The sequence below is a fragment of the Acanthopagrus latus genome, chromosome 19 (assembly GCF_904848185.1).
Source record: "Acanthopagrus latus isolate v.2019 chromosome 19, fAcaLat1.1, whole genome shotgun sequence".
NCBI lineage: Eukaryota > Metazoa > Chordata > Actinopteri > Spariformes > Sparidae > Acanthopagrus > Acanthopagrus latus.
In genome coordinates this window covers 21,801,246-21,825,229 of record NC_051057.1, presented here as the reverse complement: position 1 = coordinate 21,825,229, position 23,984 = coordinate 21,801,246, and the positions used below count along the sequence as shown (strand labels likewise).

The window sequence follows — 23,984 nt, the reverse complement described above, 5'->3', positions numbered from 1 at the left end:
GATGCCACATTTAGCGTCATTTAGCAAAATTAGCGGTATACTACCGTTATGAATCTCCATATTACCTCTGTATTTTCCGGTCTCCATCCTTCTCTGAGGATGACCCGGGCCAACAGTCAGGATTAAAGCTATCTGTCCAGAGTTGAGGCAGAACATCACAAAGTGCTTAACCCTAAAATATGATACGGCCTGATCCAAATCAGTGAATAAAGTTTCTACAGTCGTGTTTTTGTACAGTAATCCATGACCCGGTCCACACAAACACTCTGTGGCAGTGTCCTTCGAGTGCAGGGTGACTCATCAACATTTTTTATCGTTTTCCAGGCAGTTACAAACTCTGAAATACTATTAAAAATCAATATAAAAACAACTTTATTCTTGCCATCATCAAGCCTGATACTGGCATAACAGAGCAAGTGTGAATCAAAACACTTGACCATCGATTTAGCCTTCACGGGATCTTGCTGCGGTGATAATTTGATGTGCGTCCATCACTACGGGTGACCCACATAGTCCTTTGAACCAATTTTTATTATGAAACTATTGATTAGAGCTGCAGAAAGTCACGGTTCCTACTTTCCTATTCTCGTTTTATATCATCGGATGAGAAAATTGGGCAAAGAAAGCGCTAAAGCCATTACCGGCTTGAATGGGATGTGTCTGAAATGGTCTTATAAGCAGTATCACTCATAGAGTAGGACACAGGTTATAATAAGGAGATTCATTATGCCCATTAGAACCAGTGGGGAAATACAAATCTCTGTGAACTCATGGCAAACATCACCTGCATAGCAAAGATTATTAAAAGTCTAATTATGCATATCAAACACCACAGACGGGACAATTAGAACAGGGAGGCTTCAGGCTGCCTGGAACAGATGGTTAGCCCGTTTAAGGAAACTACAGACATATGTATTATTAACACTTAGCTCAGCATTTTTTATGCTTTTGTATTCCTTTTATGTAGAAGGTCCAAACAGAAAGAGAAGATTTTATCAAAAGGACTGGTTTTGAGCAAATGTTCTTTTAATGGAAATGTTTTCACACATGGCAACGTATGGGTAATTGACGCTGTTTGCAATTATGTGCAGCTTCAGTGATGTTTTTGTTTTTTTTTTTTGTTTTTTGAAGGCATTCAACATTTGCTGTCGGCTTGAGAAGAAAAAAAAAAAGAAAAAAGAAAAAAACTTGCTAAAACAAAAACAGTGAATGTTAATGGAATGTTAATACTGCTCTGGAGCTTGTTCCAAAAAATAAATTACAAACGTGAACAAAAAAAAACAAAAAAAAAAAAAAACAAACCTGTAAATTTGAAATTGGAGGAAAACAATGAATGAATACGAAGGCGTGAGCTTGGTGGTGAGTGCTGTGCTACATCCAGCTCAATGTTGTCCAGCAATGGTAAGCTAGCTTGTTCATAGCTAGGCTAGCTAGTGTTTTGCTTTTTGGAGGGTAGCACAGCTAGATAATCCCAGTTAAAGCAAAATTGTGCTAAATTGATATTTTTTGCAGTTTGACGCCCCCTACAGTTTCATTGCCAATTCATTCCAATATGGAGAGCTTTACACATATATTTGTTATGATCACATCACTTATAATAAAAAAAAGCGCTAAGTCCAGTCCGGGCAGAGATAGAATGCTGAATGGCTAACTGAGCTAGTAAAGCTATCAGTCCAACATAAAACTGTGACTAAACTGTAAATCAACAGACTGACAGTTGACCAGAGCATCAATTCTGAGGGAAAACCTGAATTCTCCCAAAATTATAATCCGGTTTTACCAACATGGTGCCTAAAGGGTTACGACCTTCAGAGGAGAGATTGTATCTGCTAGTTAAAATGTGCAAGAACAGACATTCTGGCTGTATTGGTGAGAATAAGAGAGGTACTATTCTCCCTGTTACAAGTCAGTGTACCATCAAAGTGATTTTGAACTGATCCAAATGTCGTTATAATCCCATATTCATAGATAAGTCAACTGAAATCGAAATTCAAATTACTCACTTTAGTTGGGCTGACTTATTCTTCCCTTCCCTTTCTTGCCTTGTATACATTGTATTGTGAAAGCATGAAGCTATATGATAAGGCATCCTTACTGATGGATGGTAGGAGAGGCAGACACACATATAGCAATAAATATACAGGAGCAGACCAAGAGGAGCCCACAGGTGAGCAGTCGCATGGCTAACACTCTCTGACTTGTCTAGGGCTACTGACTCACCTTGCTGCCAGGGCACAACATGTAAATTGTGCAGACATCATTTCACATTCCAGACCCGTAGCCCGGTCCGGCCTGGCACCGGCACAAGGACCACTTTCACATTCAGTAGTTTGCTTCTCCTGTGACTACTTAGCACTACATATTCTCAACACACCGAGAGTAATGACAGCGCAGTGGAATGACAACACGCACCAGCGTGCACACATTCTGTCTTCTTTTTTTTTTTCTCCCTCACACTCTCTTTTTACACACATACATATGCATAAATGTATACAAGACGCACACACACACACACACACACACACACGCACACACACACACTGAGACGCTGAAGATGCACAGAAAGGAGGTGGGGAGTTTTTCACCACAGAGACTTGGACTCATTGATCTCCTCAGGAGGGTGTTAGTTCAGATCAATCTTCCTTCACAACAGTGACCCCTGGTGGAAGATCAAAGTTCCCTAACAACAAAGGCTGCTTCCCTCCATTTCCATTTTGATTAAAGACGACCAATGACTATAATAGATCCCAAAAGTTACTTTCTGCGTGTTATATAAGGTCTACACTGACAGCAGACAGCAGATTTTGAGCGCAGAACAAAAGGCTTTATTAATGGAGTCTGTTCAAGAGGATTGTGGCTATGACAAGACGTTGCTGTGGTATAAAGCAGATCTGAAAATTGAGAGTGTCTGGTTTTTCTAAAACCCTCTCGAACACGGCTTCTCATGAAAAAAAGTAGAGAGGTCTGAACTGAGGCAAAAACTGTTTTCATCCCATGCAGTATTGAGTGAGAAAATCATGTTTCTCTCTCTTCATACACCTCCCACACCATTTCACCATACTGCAGTTAAGACAAAGCACGCTGCTCGCAGTGCACCAGGTACAGTGGGAACAGCTGCAGGAGCATTTCTGACAGGAATAAGTAATGAACAATTTACTGTTGAGATAAAAACACATGCTTTATATATAAAAATATATATGCAGCAAGAGATGCATAGAGAGAGGTTCATTAGAACAACAGAGATACAGAAAATAAAAGGAACTTACAGGATCTCAGTGGATGATATTTTTTTTTTTTGGATTGGTTCTAAAGTAATTAATAAACTTGTTCAGTACACAAAAAACAGAAAGCAGCACATCAGCAGTTCATTGTGCAATGCATTGCCAAGAAGCAAGAAACCTCTAAGCTGCATATTTTAGTCGGGTCGTATTTGACTGAGCAATAAACACAATCTGAACATCGCACCCAGATGAATATGCTAAAACATTGTGCTACTTGATTCGTCACTTCTATAAATAGGAGCCCGCTAATGATGGCACCACCTATTGTTGGCCCTTTTTCTTTCATCACGTTGCTCTCCCTGTTGTGCCGAGATTTATACAGACCTTATGACCACATGTTTAATGCATGAGCTTGGACTTATAAATATATCAAACAATATCAATAAATAAAATGTAACCCCCCCCCATCCTCTGTAATTTGTGAATTTAACTGCTGACTGGGACTTCTTGGTCAGCCCGGGCATGGCAAATATATATTATATTAGAACGCACACAAGGCAGGAAACAACGCTTGACTGAAATATGGTCGTAAATACAGAGCTGTATGTGGGCATATAATTCTGAAACAAGACTTGCCTGTCCTCCTTTTTTCTTTAACGCAGCCTTTATACATTTTTCATGTTTCCCATCACATTATAAAACATATACAATCATCCGTTCCATGCAATTGTATGCAGCGTCACCGAGAGACTAATTCTCCTTCAGAAGGACAATTACGGTAACTTCAATTTGGATCTCATTATTATAGTTTTGGACATTGTGAGTCAGAGGTGACGTGTAGAAAATGGCCATTTGAACTTTGACACCAGACACACACTTGCTGTGTCTCAGTTCAGGGTCTGCATCCTTCGGAGGTCCCGACCTTTGCGGTCTTTGAAGGCGAGTCCTTCAGAGACCTTGTTAACTGCATCAGTTGTTGTTAAATGGGACGGTCTCGGCTTTGGAGCACTTCCTGGCTGCGTCAACAGATGTTTTACCCTTACGTCACGATTTCTGCTGCCCAGGCCTGCGAAAGTGATGATCTACTTCATGCGACGTCGTCATTTTCTCTGTTTCTTTCTTTTTCGGGCATGCAAAATCTTGGGATATGTGAAGTGCATCTTCCAAAAACAGGGAAAAGAAGGCCGCATTTGTTGGCTGCAGTTGGAGGAGCCTTCGCTGTGACATAGTTGGCCTTCAAATGCGGCCTCCGAAGGACGCAGACCCTAAATTGAGACACAGCAACTGAGTCCCATGTGTAGTTAGATTTACACAACAGAGGCACTGCGGTTAAGGTCGGGGAAAGGTCTTGGTTTTTCCTAAAATGTTAAAAGGGAACATCAGTGATCTCAGACATCAAAGTCTGTTTTCAGGTCTTGAGGAGTGCTACTGCGTACATGGAAAAGAAAAATTGCACAGAGCTATTTGTGTCTGCAAGTTTCCACGAAGTAAAATGAAGTGATGTTACATCAGAAGGTGTTGGTTGAAGTCTACAATTTCAAAAAACAACAAAAAGACATATGGGGTGTAAAACTGGTGTCTACCAGACCTCTGCAGCACTGTGGGTAATGTAGGCACTGGGTATTGATGAAGATGAAGAATAGATGTATTGAACAGTGATAACAATAGAAATAATTTCATTTATATAGGACCTTTTAGAAAAGTCCTTATCTGCTGCATTCATTTCAGTGCTTTTTGTTAGAATCTGTCCTTGTACAGCCTTGTAGGAAGCCGATGTCAAATCTGTGCATTACTCTTGAAATGCTGTGTCTCACGCTTCAAGTCACGTTTGACATTTTCAACATCAAGACCGTTTTCTTCCTTAACAAAGAGTGGCTATAGGAGATATTTTGATAACACAGTATGAAAAAACAATGTGAAAACACAATGGCGCTGTAAAAGGTGTTGTTTGCAGTGATGAACCTACACAGAATTGTTTGTTTGAATCTGCAGCTCTCCTCATCTTTATGGAGCTCCAGCTCATTGTTCAGTAGTCTGGCCACATCGTTTGGTTCATGCTCAGTGCTCTTATTGTCTTGTTTCCAGCAAAAGAAAAAAATAAAAAAGCCCTGAAGACCCCCACAGCACAATGGAGAAAGTTTAAGTTTAGAAAAACAAAGCAAAACAATAAATAGATGGGTTTTCGTGCTTGTGTTTAAAAGAGGGAAAATGTCTAAAAACAAGGTTCATTATATTACTGAGGTGTACAAAATACTTTATGTGATTTTGAACAAGTGAAATGATATTTTAACAAGAAATCAGCTAAATGTTCACTGTGAGATCCTGAGTAATTGTTGTGATCATCTGCTCAGCACCAAATGGCAGAACGTTTGGCAACTGAAGAGAGATATTTCCCAGGAGTTGGTGGAGACCAAAATAAATATGAATGAAGATTCAATTTTGGACTTAATACTCACCAGGTGGCTGGAAACACGACTCTAAATTAATGATCATGTAGCTTCGAAAACGCTAGATGTGTACAAAGGGAACCGTTTGCTAACAAATTTGTCACATAAACGAGATAATTTTGCATCAAAGTGGCAGAAATCTATCCATTAGCCAGAAACATTAGCCTCAACAATGTCTCCTCGATATGCTGATGACACCCACATTTACCCCTAAAACACAATGAATTAGTGACATAGAAATCTGAATAGAAGACATGATTAAACAAGGCAGCGGAGGATAAAACATAGTCAGTTAGCCAAAGAGCTGTGAATATCCTACCCAATCTGATATGGCCTGAAAAAAAAATTATATTTATATCTCAAGATTTCGAAATCTCATGTAAAGCACTTTCTAAATGCTAGGATAATCCTTAGTAATGTTGACTATATTGACTATGTTGGTAAAGGCAAGTGTTAGAATCAGAAGCCAGAAAATTACATCATTTTACTGTAATGCAGCCCATAAAATCCAGGAAAGCACAACAATACTGCCATTTTGCAATTAAAAGATACTAAGAGTCTAAGACCAGATAAAGTCTTAAATCTTGATGATGATATAATACCAATATATTGCCCAACAGTAATATCCATCACAGTTTACAGGTGGTCGTCCTGGGTGAACTTGGAGTAGCATTATTGCCATTTTCCTTGTTCTCAGCAACAAATAGAGTCAGTGACTGATAGGAACAATGACCAGAGCTTCACAAATTTGACTCACGTTGTCATAAACTCTTTTGTTTTCCCACGCACCATCGATATTGTGAGAACCATACTGTCTGAGTACTCCCCAGTATCAGCAACACTGATATCTCCCACATCACAGCACTCCCATACTTGCCTCCCCGCTTTACATTTTCAATGCTCGCAGCGTTTTCACACTTTGAGATGCTTGATATCTACTGGCCCATGTATCTCTTCCATTTTAGCCTGCCAGCGGTACAGTATCCATCTCCATTACATGGTCACAGATGGATAACAAGGCCAGGCCTGGCACAGCTCACAGAGTGGTGCTGTTCCTCTGAGAATACACCCCTGCCATCATATTCAAATGGACTTTCTGCTGGCTGTCCCCTCGCTCGCCGTGCTACACAATAGAAGATAGGGAGAGATGTGGGAGGAAGGAGGGGAGGAGGGGGTGCTGAGGTGAGACTGAGGTGGGCTGATGAGAAGAAAAGAGTTGCCATTGTCTCTAGGGGAAACAGGGATGCCAACAGTGAGACGCTCTGCAGACACAGGAATTAGATCATTTAGAAATTCAACCCAGCCCCTTGCACACCAATTGCTCTTCTCCTTCTGCCTCCCCCCACCCCACTTCCCCGCTCCCCTCCTCGTTGTATGCCCTTATCGAGGCAGGTTGGAGGAAGCTCTGAGACAGGCTGACACGGACACAGACTACCTCTAAAGTCCTTAAAAGGTAATTGAGCCTTCCAGCCCACACCACTAATTTGTGTGACTCTGCCCACTAGCTAGCAGTGTGACAAAAACAGAGGGAGGGAAGCTGGGGAGTGTTGGGAAGAATGACTCCCTCGGACACAATATGTTAATTGGCTCTCTACAACTGACAGCCATAAGAAAGGTTGAGGCTATACGGAGGAGACTTACCAGAAAGGGCATGGTCAGGAAAATGATAATGGTTAGTCCCTGCAGTAAAATATTGCTCTGCGAGAACCACTCTTTCATCCCCCATCTGCAAAACGATAATCTTCGGGTGATTTTGTCCGACAATAGCAGAAGAAGAAATAAAGAAAATGCATTTAATAGCGGCAGAAACAGTAGGCACTGTTAGAAGCCACCGCTTACAGTGGATTAGAGGCGGGCGGGTGTTTGTGTGTGGAGGGGAAGTATATTGTGGTGGTAATTGAAAGATAACTGCGGGACCTCACAGGAGTCTGCCAGGTATGCACAAGGTACAGATCCGCCTCCGGTCCTGCTTTAAATTCACCTCAAGGATTTGATTTCTTCAAATGCCAACACTGTTGGAAATGAACTATTTGTCCAGGGTCTGAATTATGTGGAAGACCCTCCCATGAATCACCTTCAGTGCCTCTGTGGCCTTCAGCCTGGTAATATCCATATCTCTTCACTTTCCTCCAATCAATAATGAGATGACGCCCTTGGAAATGCAGGATAGATGACTCAAATGGGATATTATATTTGTTGAGACCACACAGAACAGAGGCTGTTCGAACCAGATTAACATGCCGCGGGATTTAATCAGGTATTTTTTTCTTTTTTCCTGGCGTGAGCGAGTCTTTCTGAATTGTACGACAGTCCAACAAAGAACATTTTTAAATTTGAAAGTATGGAAATAATACATTTGATCCAACGAGCAACAAGGTAAAACTAACCCATGAGTGTTTCTTAATCACATTTCATGATCCGACATTGTTTGTCAGCGCCCTTCAAAAACGCAATTCCAAATCAAACATTGCTGTAAATGAGCATTCAGATTTGATTACTGAAATCAAAAGCAAGAGTGGGCATTCTCCTCTGGAATGTGTCCAAAGAAAATACAAAAATACATGCAACATGTGCTGGAGGCTGATCCTGGCGGGTTTTGCAGGTTAGGAAACTTGTTGTAAAGTAACATTCTGCCATCTCAGGACTCTTGACAGCTGAAATGTTGTTGGGTTTTAATAAATCATTTCAATTTGACCACTGTACCATGTGGTGCTATCCCCCTTAAAAAAAAAAAAAACATGTCATATGGTCATATCAGACTAAATACCATGTGGCCTATATTTGTAAAGACTTTAAGAGAATACATTACAGAATATCTAACTGATCTGATGATCCTTACTATGGTGCGGCCTTCAGTGCTGAGAAGAAAAATAAAAAGGACATGCTGCAATCGAAAATTGATTTGAATCGTGACTTGAGAACTGAAAGTCAAATGGAACCCCATTAGGCTGCGCCCCTAATGGGTCAGATAAAAATGATAGATGTTGCAGAACTTCCTTGCTCATTGGCTATATTGCTCATCGTTGCTACAGGTGAAGTGCTGTACTGCTGAGCGGCGCTTCAGCAGTTGAGCAGGGTCATCTTTTATTTTACAAGGATTCCCCGAACTTCAATGGAGGAGACTTCTCTCAATCTGAAATAATAATAATGAAAAAAAATGTTCTCATTACTTTACAGCCTTTTCCCCTTAGTTTAAAGGTTTGCTGGAATCACTACCCCTTCACCCCCCTGGAGAGTTCACATTTTTAATATTCCTCCCATAACACGTTCTCTGAGCTGATCTGTGACTGAGATATTCAAGTTAGGGATGCAGTTTTTAAGCAACTCCTTTAACTGATCAAATAGCAGTTAGTCATATTTAGAAATATGTTGAATGATTTCTTTTTTTTTTTCAATTAGAAAAGTCTTCCAGCCACTGACTTGAGATTCAATTAGAGTTCCCGTCTGTCACCATTCAACAACTGGCCCAATGATATCCAACCCAAACTGAGGTTTATATTCTTGTGCGGTATTGTATATTTTATTTTGACATATTTGATAAAATATATATGTAGCAGTACTTGTGTCCTTCTCCGATTGTCTGTTAATACATTTATAATGGGTTAAATTCCTGATGGTGATAAATCAATAAATGATTCATCAGTAACATCCCTAATCCAAGTTCTAGAGGAAATCCGTGCAAAAAAAGTCTAGAATCAGGGCTTATTTTAAAGAAAACAGCTTTGATAAGTAGCAGAGGACATAATTTAAACAGCGGTCTCAAAGGTCAAAATCAGGTGCTTTATATGTTGATTCGACTCAATTGTTTTGCTGACGATGACCCCAATTTAACAGCAAAAAAAAAAAAAGAAGAAGAAAAGAAGAAGTAATTTGATGATCTCAGTGATCTCAGCCAGTTTTCTCCGTCTTCCCTTGCAGCACAACACACAATTATCTCCCTCCCACTCAGGCTTAATCATCAAGTTTTACCACGGCGCCGACTGCTTCACCTGCTCCACTGCATGCGTCGACACTGCCTGCTGCAATGATAACAAAAATAATGGTGTCTGAAGAAGCCGGCGTAGATGTGGGTCAGACTCTTTCTCTATAAGCCAGAGCCCAGGGCCTAAACTGAACATAATAATGTCGCATCGCTAGAACCCGGGTGCTAGTAAGAAGAGCCTCCTCCAGGCCCGTAGTTAATAGAGAGGACTGGGACTCCCCCGCCTCCTCCTCACCCTCTTACCCCCCATCCCACTCTCTCTTGACCTTCTCTGTCTATCCTCTCCTCAGCATCAATTCATCTCCCTCCGTGCAATCTACAAGCAGGACTCTGTTAAATCAGCCAATAGGTGTCAAAGATTCCCACCTCGTGTTTATTTATTTTTAATTCGCTGTGTAATGCGTCCGCCTCTCTTTCGCTAGCTGGCGAGCTCGTAGGGATTGGAGTTTCACGAAAATTAGGAGCTTTACAGCGGTGATCATAATCGATTATATAGGCCTAGCCTGGATAAATGAAAACCACACAGTATATCTAATTAAACTGATGCATGAATACACACACACACACACACACACACACACACACACGTATATGATGTAAAAACCAGGATTTATGAATGTCCTTGGAGATTTTTTGCCACGTATGTAAATTTCGACGAGATGGAACATCGCTTTGAGCTAAATACCATCTCAATCATGATTCTTCAATCATGTTTGCAGGTTCCCATTTTTTGCTAAATTTTTTTCACCGCATTAAACAAAATAAACATATAAAGGCTAGTTGTTGCTTCTTTATGCTTGCGATTGAAACACGTGTTAATCTACTTACCTGTGTCTCTTATTGAGCTATCTAACTGAGGCTGTTTGTCAACATAGACAGCAGCAGCTCCAGCAATAATATCTACTACGCCATAAATACTGTACTCAGCTCCATCACTGAATTACTGATTAAAATATATGGCAGCTCTGCCATCTGAAATCCAAGTGTTTTGTACACACTTTGCCCCCTCACTGTCATTCATTACACACTTTTGTCACCCAGTGTGACAAAAGATACAACAGGCATCCGGGGCTGCGCTTCCTGCGTCTCCGCCTGCCATCGATGATTCACACCCAACCAGGGGGAAAACAGAGGGTTACTAACTAGGTCCTCCAAGGCACCAGATGTCAGTGATTAATCTTGATGAAGTTGGGACTCTATGTCTCCCTAGCTGTCTCTCCCTGTCTCCCAACCTGGTGCTTAATGACCCTTTCCCTCTGTTTTCTCGGCTCATTTTTTACCCTTTAGATCATATTCAATATGGCTGCTTCTTTATGCAGATGAGTGGTAGATGGAGCAGTGGCAACTGGGAACAATATGACACCAACTGTCTGCCGCCACATACAGTAGAAAACCTGCTAATGTAACAGAGAATTGAGGAACCAACAGCCAAGTCGCCTGGATACAATGCTGGTTTGTTTGTTTTTTGTTTTTCCAAACCACTGATAGGTTCACATTTATAGTTACCACATTGGCATTTTTACAATACGTGTCATATCATGTTCATGCTACATGTTTATGACATGACTTCCATATCAGGAGGTGGAGGGGATGAACACCGCTCAAGACTGTGCTTCAACATTTGTAAATGCAGAACCACTTGATGCTTTGAGGAGACCTTGGTACAAGTTGCAGCTGTGTTTGCTGCGTCAGTAACTGGACAAAACCAGATGTTTTAATCGAGACCTCAGGACATTTCAAGCTATGCTTGTGTTGACTGAAAAGAGATCTTTGAAGGCAAAACATGTTTTCCTAACCCCAACCAGACTGCTTCTGTGCATAAACCTAACCAGAGCACAAGCACAGCCTCATCACAATACAAAGTTGAAAATGTACTTTCAAAGTGTCTGTAGTTTGTGGAAACGTTGCCAACATTTATTCTGGTGATTGAATTGGATCAAAACAGAGCGAATTTCTTGGGATGTGTTGCCAATTTTATTACCCTCACAGATAAAACAGGCTTGTATTTTTTTGTCTGGAACCTTTCTGGTCATTTTCTCCCAAGGGGTGTTGTTAACAGGCCCAGACGAAAAGGCCTCTGGACATAGTTGGATAGATCTACACCCAATCAGAGCAATGAAAGGCGACTCATTCGGAGAATAAATGCAGCAAGAGGTAATCAGAAGCTTAATAGTTATTTAGATATGCTACAATCGTACATTCCTTATCTGATTGTCTTTTCTGAATCCGTGGGCTACTTATGACTTTGACTTCCTTGCAAAATTTCACATAAAGAAGATAAACCTCACAAACTGAATAAGACTGATACTTCAGGTTCAATGAGATCTGATGTAACTGTCAATTTGGGGTCATTAAAAGATGATAATCAGAATCATTGACCCAGATTAACCACATGACACACCAACTTCTGTGTTGTGTTTCCTTCTGGAAACCTTCCACACATGTACACACAACCAAACTAAAATCATCATCATTTGTATGCCAAGGCGGTGCGTTGCCCCAGGCAGAAGTTGACCTGGCCAATTAAGTTCTGCAAAATTATACCTGTTGGGTATTGAAAGAGCAGACTTTGTCTGTTGAGCATTATGGACTGGTGAATAATTGCTCAACTTATCCTCGGAGGACCGACTCAGAGGATGACCCATCATGCAGTCGGTCTGCACATGTATCAAACAACCTCCAACAGGATGACAGATAGTTTCCTCACTGCCTCGAAGAAAGACTTCTCATGCTTACGACCTCATCAGCACTAACCCTGCAATGCTGCCTCGGTAGCAGCAGTAGCAGCAGTGGTGTGTAATCAGCCGTATGTATGATTCATATGTACACCTGACACTGTTCTTGGCTGGTTAAACTGACATTCATAATTCATGAACACATTGCATTTCTGACACTCAGCAGAAACAGAGGTTTATGCTGTATGTCAGAGGTTGAATCTTGAAAACACACTGTGAACCTCATGGCGGTAAACACTTGTTACAATGGAGTGAATCGGGTCAGGACATTTGCAACTGATCCGAATGTTCACTTCATGTATGTAGTCTCTCATTTAACCCAGCGAGACACAGAAGAAAGAGGATCTTTTTTTGGACAAGAGGGCAGAAACCCCTTGAGTACGAAGTCGGGAAAAAAGATCAGCAAGTCGAGATCACAACGTTTCAGGGTTGCGGAGGGCAACAGAGAGCGCAATGAAAAACACTTACAAAGTAAGCAAACACCAAGCTGAACAACAGCTCATATTTTGACTGTGTATGAGGAATGAAACTGGAAAGCAGACATCATTAAAAATTAATCTTTTTTTTTTTTTTTATCAGTTTATCATGACACAAGACAGAACTCAATGTGAAGCAGAGAGAGAAGTTATTGTGTTTATTGGAAAAAAAAAAAGTTGAAATTTCCTTCACGTACAAATATTGCCAGTGGAAGTGCAGCACCGTGTGGACGTGTGGTTTTCTGTTGTGGATTATTTGCCCCCGCCTTTGTCTGTATTACATTCCTATAATTATATCTGAAAACCGGGGCAGCAGAAGTCATAGCCTGGATCTTAATAACATCCTTCAGAAATCAATTTCAATTTCTCATTCAGCATGACTGCAACACATGGATCGATCATGTTAAACTTATATGACTCCCTGAAATATCAACACCGAGCAGAGCATGTTTCATCACTGTATCAGTGAGTCAGTGGGCCCTTACATCAACTCCACTTTTGATATAATAGCTTGATTTTTTTATTGTTTCTTTTGCAACTATAGCTCAAGAATAACGGGCTGGTCTGAGGGTGATGTGCTGCCATTCAGTGTGGTAGAGCGTGAGGGATTCAAAATGCTGGTTCTGTAGCTCAAGGCCGAATACCTGTGCCACTGTTACTACTGTACATGGAAAAGCACCTTAAATAGTTGAAGGATGAGCTTTAAGTCAAGCTAGCAGGAGCAGACGAGCTTATCTTAGCTCTGACAAGCGATCGCAGGACAGCTCTTATGAATGAGAGCTACCTTTACAAACACCTGTAACCTCACCCATGCTGACCAGGAGATGCAGAACAATGTGCTCCAAGTGTGGAAACACAGCGATCGGTCACAACGTTTAAACCACTGACAGTTCAAGTGAAAAAACAATGGTATGGGTCAACACCCCCTCATGGCAACAGTGCTCAAAAATGGAAGTATAAAGCCCTCAATGTCGACCTGGCCTCCAAATCCACCAGATCCCAGTCTGATCGAGCATCTGTGAGACGTCCTGGGAACAAATCCATTGCATGGCGGCCTCATGAGGTGGGGGCTACACATGATCTGCAGCGGTGCTTAGGTGGGATGCGGCATGTCAAGTGGTTTCCACATGAATGCCCGTTTCCCGTTTCCCAGCAGAACGCTGGCATTGTAACAAGATTATCGAAGTTATTCACTTTCACCTGTCGGTGGTTTTAATGTCGTGGCTGATCGCCGTAAGTCCAGTTATGCGAGACTAGTGTGCTCCTCAATCAGAACCCCTCCGTCTGGCGCACTCAGACAATCGTGCCGAGAAGCTGTCGCAGTTAGCCAGAGCTCATTGAGTCGATGATGCTCTTGTATTTCATGTAATTTTGCACTTTTTTCCCCGCTGCAATAATTAACGAGCAAGTTACCAGTTAATGGGTGACGGGCTATTAAAAAGCTAACTTGACTGAAACTGGCATCCCCATGTGGTTCAGTTCTACAGCAGTTACCGCAGACAATGAAATGTAAATATGTAAACTGGTACAGGCAAGATAAAAGCACATCACGCTGTAAATAAAAACAATGAAACCGAGTGTATAATGAAACCACTTCGATGGCATTATATAGAGAACAAACAGCTGAATATGAATACCATATTTTGTCCCACTGGAGTGAAAAATAAAACAATATCCTGACAGATAAACAAATATCTGGCTCTTCAGACAGATCTTAAGGAAGCAGCGCTATTATATACTGAAAACTGCTTTCTATAGCTTCTGACTTGGGGAGCGAATGGAGTGCAATTAGGAGACTAATTGAGATCCATCATCGACTGAAGGTAACTGCAGCGTGTTGATTTGCCTGTAATCACGGACAGTGGTGACATAACTGATCCAGTAACTTGATCAACTCAATTACACTCACGCGCAGGGGCAGATTGCATTATATGAGAAAAACGACATGCTGAGATTATCTCGTCTGCAAACAATGCACAGACATGAACACACAAACTTGGCGTTAATTGTTATTATTACATTATTACAGCCTTATTTTCTTATTCAATAGGTGACAAACAGAAATAAAAAATCTCCAACTAAAAATGTTGGATATTATGAATGGATTCAAGGCGCTTACAGAGTATTATGACTTAATGAGGAAGATATATAAAATCTGTAATATCACTGGAAATCATGCCCAGTAATTCCTTATCCATCCATGGGCTACTGCAGCGATGGGATTGTGTTCATGAAAGTCAAACTAAAAGCTGCTGTCGTCATGGAGTGCCTTTGAAAAAACCCTGACATTGCAAATTTGGAATTTGGTAATAATTACCCCACTGAGACAAGCTCCTCTCCGATACTAATAATTTGCAGCAGCAAATGCTGTGAAGGAAACCTAATGTTGCCTGGGTTGTGTATTTTATAATGAGGAAACGTTAATGAATGTATCTGACAAGCTTCAACGTGATGATACTGAACATATGTTCTGAATGTCTGCTGATGATGTATTTCATTTATTTTAATACTATACACTGCAGTGAAATATATCTGCACACAGCAGCCACGGCATGATTAGATTCTTGATTAAGATGAGTAAAAGATTACGGTATTGGAAGAATTATTTTTAATGTTGTTTACCTGTGCACCTCCAGGTTATAGACAGCCTCCCTTTTAACCTAAACTAACTTTTTCTAGATGACTTGACTGACAAAACTTGCAGTGTTGCAGTCCCTGTACACGTTCACATACCGTGTTGAAATTTCTACAAAACGTGTTGTATCATCTTCACATTATATGTTTCCTGTTTGTGGCCGGTGGAGGGGAAAATGGAGGCGTTACAGGCCAGAACACCGCCAACACACTGACAACAGCTCCAGACTGGATGGTGTTTCAACATTTGTAAGCGTGATAAAACCCTTGATATTTTAAAGAAGACCATGGGACAATTTCCAGCTGTGCTTTTGGAGACCAAAACACAGATTTTAAGCCAAAGCATCATCTTTTCCTAACCCTTACCAAGTGCCATAACCTGCTCTGTCACAACATAAAATAAAAATTACAGACTTACAGAAACGTTATGTTTGCCAGTAGGTATTCTGCTGATTGGACTGTCTGTTGCCTAAACGTAACCGTCAGTCTCTGGTCTTAAAGTCTTGCATTTTGTACGCTGTACCATTTGTTTTCAACCTGTGGGTCCGGCCCCCCCAAGGGGATGACAGGTTCATTTCCAGGGGTGCCAGATGGCTGATGGAAGAAAAAGACAATATAGATCATTTTAGACAGAGGAATGGTTTTAACATCACGTTGCCTGTCCCAGTGAAATATTTTGTCTTCAGATAGTTTCAGAGTGTGTTTGTCAGAGTCAAAGTGTTCCTGCACAAATGCACAACAAAACCCCACTTTTTTTTTTTTTCATTTTGGCACTTTCAGCACTTAATAATCACATTTTCATAAATGTGTAATATTTGATTTCCGGGAGGCAAGGTTGCAATTAGATTTACCAATATCTTCTTACCACTGCGACTTCAAGTCTGTCCGCAGGTCAACTGTTTATTACAGAGAAATGTACAGATTCAAAATTAAAATTAGATCCATGCTTCATTAATGACTACATTACCCTCGTCTACTGAACGGGAGACATTACTCTTAAAAAGAGAACGATAGGTTTGTGGTGCCTTGCCAAACATGGACTCCTTTCTACTGGCATCTGTTCCCATTTTCTACACCTCACACGGACTTCAAATAATCATTTACCTATTCCCTCCAACACAAATCCAGTCAAATTATGACTCGAGGCGGAGAGGCACATGGAGGTGCCAGTGTTTCAGTTTGTTGGGACCGTTACTGCGATGGGGACTGAAGTATTCAGGCGGTGTGTGTGCTCTTAATTTATGGTTTCTCGCTTATGATTGAGGTTTTTGTATGACTTCAAAAAAAATGTTAAAAACCCCACAGTCTTGTAAACCTTTGTCGTCGACTTTATTAAAGTGAACTGAAAAGACTGTTTCAATTCAGGCTACCGCACAGCCTTAAACGCACTGTGGAGAAACATGGTGATTTAAGAAGCTTCCTTTCTATGATGCAATTTACAGCAGAATCTAATAACCCCTCACCATTTCCTCCTCTCGCTGTTTATTCGTCTCTTTCTCTTTCTGTCTGAGAAGCAGGACACCAGTTACCTTGAAATGCACTCAGTACAGCAGAGTCTGTTCCCGAATTCTGCCGTCTGATCACCACAGAGTCAGCGTACTGTCACCGCACTGTCCCCGGCTCTGAGACAGTATCCCAGGGATCATTTTAATAGCGGCTATAATGAATCTCTCTGATCACTGGATATGAAATCCTCTCTCCGTCGTACGAGTCCTCAATCTTTATTCCGTATTTTATCTCTCTGTAAAACATGACATTTTATTGGAATATGTATGTAATGTGGGATGAGACACGGTGCCACAGGAGTCTGTAGAGCCGAGACAGCTGCTCTCTTCTCTCAGCTGTAATTGGTAGACCACTGCAGCACCATTTGACAGATTGTAGCAGATACTTTCTGGAGACATTCTGTTGAGATGTACAACTCGGTCCTGGCTGAATGTGACGTGAACACATTTTACATCACCAAATATAACATCTCCAAAAAGTCTGCAGGTGGCAGTTCCTTCTTCCGAGCCCCTGAATTCTTTATAGCAGAGTGGAGCGAAGGAACAGTCACATTTCTTTAGTGGGAAAAGGCAGAAGGGTGACTTCTTCTTCCGTGTAGACTTTACAATCCTTGGCCCGGCAGCATCGGCAGACACTGAACCCCGACCACATAACCACCTTCTGAGGCCATACGAGTTTTTTTATTCAGCTCCCATTTAAAGCTTGTTGCAGAAGCTCTTAGCTGGGCTTTTACAAAGAATACCACCTCTGAATAAAAGAGGGACCTGCCATCTGCAGACTTTCTGAGGTGTTATATCTGGAAATATAAAATCTGCCATCACACTTAAGAACTATTTCTGCTCTTACTACTCAGTTCAAATAAGTCACGAAGGCCATAATGCACCAAATATTGTGTTAAATTAACAAAGCAGTGCTATCAGTCATACGTATATATACAGTGTCATTATAAACTTATTCATCATCTTATTTATGTGTTAGGCTCTCTTTTTTGGATTTTCTGATAAATTATGGTCAGCAACCACTTCGTCCGATTGTTAGGTAGTACAAGACTATAAGAGGTGAGAAGTCCCAAAACTTGGTGTGAACTTTTTATTTTTCATTAGCACAAGACGAATAACACTGAGGTTCCAAAATGTCTTTCTGCGTCACCCTCCTTTTGTTAATAACATTTTCAGGACCATCACATACTGTATATGCCTTTGGCTTGTAAAAGCTGCAGTGAGGTGAGCCGCCAACGCAAGCTCCTTTAAAACAGATTTTAAGCATTGTCTGTAATTTAACTACAACTTTACACTGGCATCTTGTTGTATAAATCAAATAAGGAAGAAGAAACCTTTTGCGAAACACTTTCATCATCATCATGGAACAATAATTAACATTTGTGAAATAGTTGCTGTTTAGGCAACAGAACTAGTAGGTTAGGTTGGTATGACATTAAATGACACCACAGTGAATCCATAAGAAACACAGACATTTCACTCTTTACAGTAAATATGATGACAACATCAGAATAGTAATTAATGTCGGCCATATTTCAAAGGCAGCCGAGGAAAAATCATTTGTTTATTGTGCTGATCATATAAACAGTCTCGGGTTTCCTCTTGATGTCACATAACACAGCTGTCATCATCTGTATCGTATATTAAAGTACTGCAATCTTAAAAAAAAAAAATATTTCAACTCAGATCAAATAACCAAATATTCACAACATCAAAGCTAAATGAACTGCAGCTTCTTTAAATATATATATATATATATATATATATATATATATATATATATATATATATATATATGTATATATATGTGTGTGTGTGTGTGTGTGTGTGTGTGTGTGTGTGTGTGTGTGTGTATAGGCTGTGCAGAATACACACAGGGCAAAAATCTGTGGTAAATTTACTCAACATACAAATTCACTGGCTCAAGCTGCTGATTGACATGGATAAACATCCCAGATGTTTACTTGCCAACAAAATATGCATCACATTGTGCCATCGCCATCAAATGGGATGAACCGCTCAATGCATAAACAATGAATCATGTCCACATAGCAGCATTACCAGCCGGTAATAAACAGCTGGCTGGAGAAACACCTGCGCACCGTATGTAAAACCCCTCAGATTATTGCCGAATGTAAATATATGTTCGATGTTTTTACGTCAGAGGAGAAAAAAAAAGTTAATTCTCCAAGACAGGATCGCTCCTGAAAAGGACACAATGACTGACTGACTGACGCGTCGCTCATTGGATTTGGCAGCCACTGAGGGTTTTGATGTCGAGAAAAAGAATAACCCGCCAGCATTTCTCCGCTTGTTTGTCCAAGCTGGACCCAAAAAACACACCGAGGTCATAATTATGATCAACCAGCTGGCATCCGTCTTGATACTGGATGGGCTGCAGCATGAGGGGGCCACAACTCCTCACATGTTACAAGAATACAAGTGCTGGAAACCCAGATTGTGCCAGAAATGAGCTGTTGAGCTAACAAATACATCCCAGTACACAAATAAATGGTAAAATACGACATATTAGGTGATGGGTTTAATAATGAGGCTGAAAATGTTGATGTTTACACCGCATATGTTTACTTTAATATAGAAGCAATTATGGGAATAGCGCAAGAAAAATATGGATCAAGCGAGCGTCTTGGTGTATTTTTAATGGAGGTCATGAACAGGGTATTAAAACAATAAAGCACTGTGTTATTCGCCTCATTATTTTAGGGTTGCTCGGTCATGTAAACACCAGGCTTGAAGTCGGCCCGTACAACTAGGTTTTCTTTTCTTTCTTAATTTATCTTTTTTTTTTTTTTTTTTATTTCACAGCCACTATCTCTTTTTATGCAGCCTTCAATCCGTTCACGTCTGTGGAAATCTTATTGGTTACACGGGAGCAACTGAGGAAGCACGAGGAGCGATGCAAACACAGCAGACACGGGGAGGGAAATGTTAAGACGCCGGCTGTAAAATGAAACGGAGCAACAGCACAGTACTCTTGAAATTATCCTCATAAGGACAATGATTGTTATTACCTGTTATGTACTGTAGTTATAGTTTTATGGCCCTGTACAGTAGGAACTTGAGGAGAAATCCCCACCTGTGCATTAATTATGCTTCTATTTCATTACAGTCTATTAGTTACAAGACCAGAATTAAAAGATGATGATATGTTAATATGTTCATCTTGGTCATGGGCCTAAGATTTAACTGTGCGCTAGGGCCGGATGATACGGTCTCAACATTATAGCAGTATATTTTTAGGCTACACCTCGATGCACAACATATCTCAATATTTTTGAATTTCCTCAACCATTATGGTGAACGATAATGTGATCTTTGAGGATTAGAGCATGTAAACCTACTCAAGTAGTAACCTGATAATAAGCATCAAGTCTCCTTTACATTAAGTTATGTACATGAGCAATTGCAGAAAGTGACAGTATGTGTTAATAACAATGGCCTTTTTTTTTTTTTCTATTTTTAGTTTTTAAAACTAAAAAATAAAAGTGCATAGTTTTCCCCAGAGTTTTGTTCCCTCTGTGATTTTCTTCATACTCTCCAAACTTTCACAGTTAGGAAATGAATGTAAAATATTGCATATGCAATTTAACTTGCCCCTCCAACTCATCTTGGCTTTTCATAGTCACTGCTTTTCTCCGAATCAACAGCCTTTTTCTAAGTAACTTGACTGCTAAAACCCACCCCTGAACCGAGTGCAGGATGTGGAGAGAGTTACCCGTTCAGACCAGCAGACAATAAGATTATCCAAAGGCAATTAAACTTGGGGCCTTGTCTTGAGAAGTCTCCATCCAACCCCATCCCTTTTCATCCTTACCTTTCCTTCCCCTTCTCGGCACCCCATTGTTGTGTGATTAACTCCCAAGCACCAGCGGGGGAGTCTGCATTCCCATTACCCAGATCTGTGGCGGGGACAAAACACGTACTAATCACCAATCACAACTAGGAGCAGGGCACTCAAGTCGTTGCCAGCTCTATAATGTGAGTGATGTGCCGCCAGCTTCTTCAGAGACTGTGTTCTCTTTCTGTTAAAGCTGCACTCAACACTTCATAAGGAGGTGCTCAACTGATTTTTTTTTGCTTCTGTTGCCATGGTGCTCTACCCTACAAACCACAGGTTTATGCCGCGGATGTGGAATGTTCATTTTATCTGTGCAATGTGATTTATTCTGAGAGCTCGGGCGATGGGAACTTCTAACAGTCACAGACCGCGTCCGCGTCATCACCACGTAAACATTTTACACTTCTACAGCGTAGGCTGCATTTCAGTCCTGCATACAGTATGTGCTTGTTTTATGAACCATTACTTTATTCTCAACTTTTTCCTCAACAAGAGTCCAGCACAGTTTGATTTCAGACTTCTGCATATTTCCTATTTACATACTAGGAAATACAATATGGCACCTTATCAGTCGTCACAGCAACAGATATCCTCATATAGCCAGCCAATCACAATTGCGCTTAGAAACAATTTAACTGTCTTCCTGTCATGATGTTATTTCAAAGTGTATGCATCCAATTCATGAAAATAAAAAAGCATGTTTAATATCTCATTATCAAATAATAGAGAGACCTATTTTATCTCTCATGCAACAGACTAAATAAAATAAACAGCTTGTGGCTACCTGACCAAATCTAGAAGCTAGTCCTTTGCCATTGGGTACCAAAACTATACACTTCATAGAAGAAACATCGGACAGGTCAGACTACCATGTTTGACTAAACAGCTTTAAACGTTACAGCTGTGGCTTAAAAAGAAACAGAAATTCCAAAATTACAAGGGTCTTACAGTTACATATTTTTCTTATGCTATGATATATAAATCCCTTCCTCATCTCATTTAGACGAACAGCGTACCCTTTATCATCTTTAGCACGCTTCATGTTTGCCTTCAGACCTTTCTGCTAGAAAGCTTTTGCAACACGTCACTAACGTTGTGAAACAGTCACAGTTTGGGCAGTTTAGGCTCCAAGACTACTTGGATTGGGTTAGAGATTGAACCACCACCCTTATGACTGGTAGACAGCCACTCTACCTTTTGAAACACAACCTCCACACAGACTTCTATGGTCGGTGTGAATCAGCCCACTAATTCTTCAGCTTGTCCACAAGTCCCATTTCAGAGCAGTCAGAGCTGTGACTCATGCACTTTGCAGCAGTAAGTGCAATGTTCTTATTTTACATTAATGTATAAAATCGCTCCACCACGATGTCCTGGAAGTTTCTTGTTGGCAGCACATTTTATGTGAAGAATTGAATGCACTGAAATGACGTCTTCATGTGAAACCTGTTTCACCTGCTCGTCCAATATGTCTTTGGAGAAAACACTTTCACACAAATGAATACCGGCTCTTAGAACCTACAACTGAAGACATTAACAGAAAGATAACACAAATGTTTTTAGATTGATTGTTGATTGTACATGTTGTAACCACATTGTAGCTGGCTGAAAAGAGGGTGACAGGACGCCGTGGACATTCAGACCGACTGTCACCCAGTTTACAACTAGAAAGAGATGTTGAAACCCATACTGGTGCTCGCCGAGTGCCTTCAAACTGAACCCAAACAGCAGCCTACAGGCGAAACTCCCGTGTCAGACATCGAAAGGGTTCCTTCTGCATCTGGTGAGAGGCAGGAAAAGATGTTGGTGCTTAACAAAGTGAGGCTGAGAACAAGCTGATGATACTGCACATCAGTTCTATTTCAGCAAAAGTGTTGAGCTGGTCTGTAAAGATATTACAGGACATCGGTTGGGCACTATACGGGGCAACATTGCCTCGTTGTAGAGAATACCGTACTGGCATATGTCAACAAATACACTGCCATGTCCCGTTGACATGTCAGTACAGAAATGCCAAAGATATGTTGGAGATACTTCAAAATAGTGCTGCACATGCAAAGTCTGTCAATCGGAGAGCGCCAGCGATTTGAACTGTCTGGTTTAGGACGCAGCTCGGTCACAATGTGCGTACTGAGCGGGACATTGTGTGTCTCTGTTGTGCGTCCGTGTACTCACATCAGATTTTCTGTACGTCTATGTCAAATCCATTACCAGCCTCCACTACAGCAGAGTGAAAACGCAAATGTCGTGTTGTTAAGTTAATGAAAGTCCTTACCAAGCCACCCTCCCCTTTTTCACCCGACATTGCAGCCCCGAGCGATAAATCCCGAGCTCCTGCGATCACCCCGTGCGTAAATTCCAGTACATGACGAGCTGGAGCCGCTGTGACTCGTTTCAGGGGTATTTTTCAAAACGCGTATTTGTTAATCCAAATAACTGCGTAATGAGAGTTTTTAAACTACATCAATTCAGCTCGAGCATTCTTAATTATGATATGTAATGAAAAATCATAATTGATGAATTGACTAGTAGCTCAGTAATGAATCACTTTCCATGCACATTTTATGCCAATTTCATTTTGACTTTGAATAAACCCTAATTATCTACATTAGTGGAAGTCAATGCCTTAATATTTAATAAATCCTGGATAATCCCACCGCAATCAATTTAGATCAAAATCGCTTACCACCAAAGGTAGAAATGCTCAGCAAACTCATCCACTGTACCCTATAATGATGCCTATTTATATGCAGGAGCTTTGTCAAACTGCAGGATGGGTAATTACTTTATTTACTTCTAATCATGTCAATGAACCATTGTGCAAGGGTTAGATTGGCTGGGCTCATTATTATTATTATTTTTTTTCCTCTTCTGTATCACATTAGGAACTTTAGTCTGACAAAAGCTCAGTTTGAGGGGATTGACCACTGCACAATGTGACAGCTCTGCATTAGATGCACATTGTCAGGGGATCCGGTAACTGACTGTGACATAATTACTTAAATCACATTTATCTGTGCGTTCCCGCAGACAATTCTAACTAGTTTTGAATGGATTGGTGAAGTCACATCAGCATTTCGGTGGCGCTGTCCGGACGAGAAGATATAAAAGGGGGACAAATGAAT

The 23,984-nt window shown here is 40.8% G+C and overlaps 1 long non-coding RNA gene across 1 annotated transcript in view; it reads right to left on the bottom strand.

Moving 5' to 3' along the window:
* LOC119008771 overlaps window positions 1-23,984 on the bottom strand; it is a 470,444-nt gene that overhangs the window by 65,015 nt on the left and 381,445 nt on the right. The gene's annotated exons all lie outside the window — the stretch shown is intronic.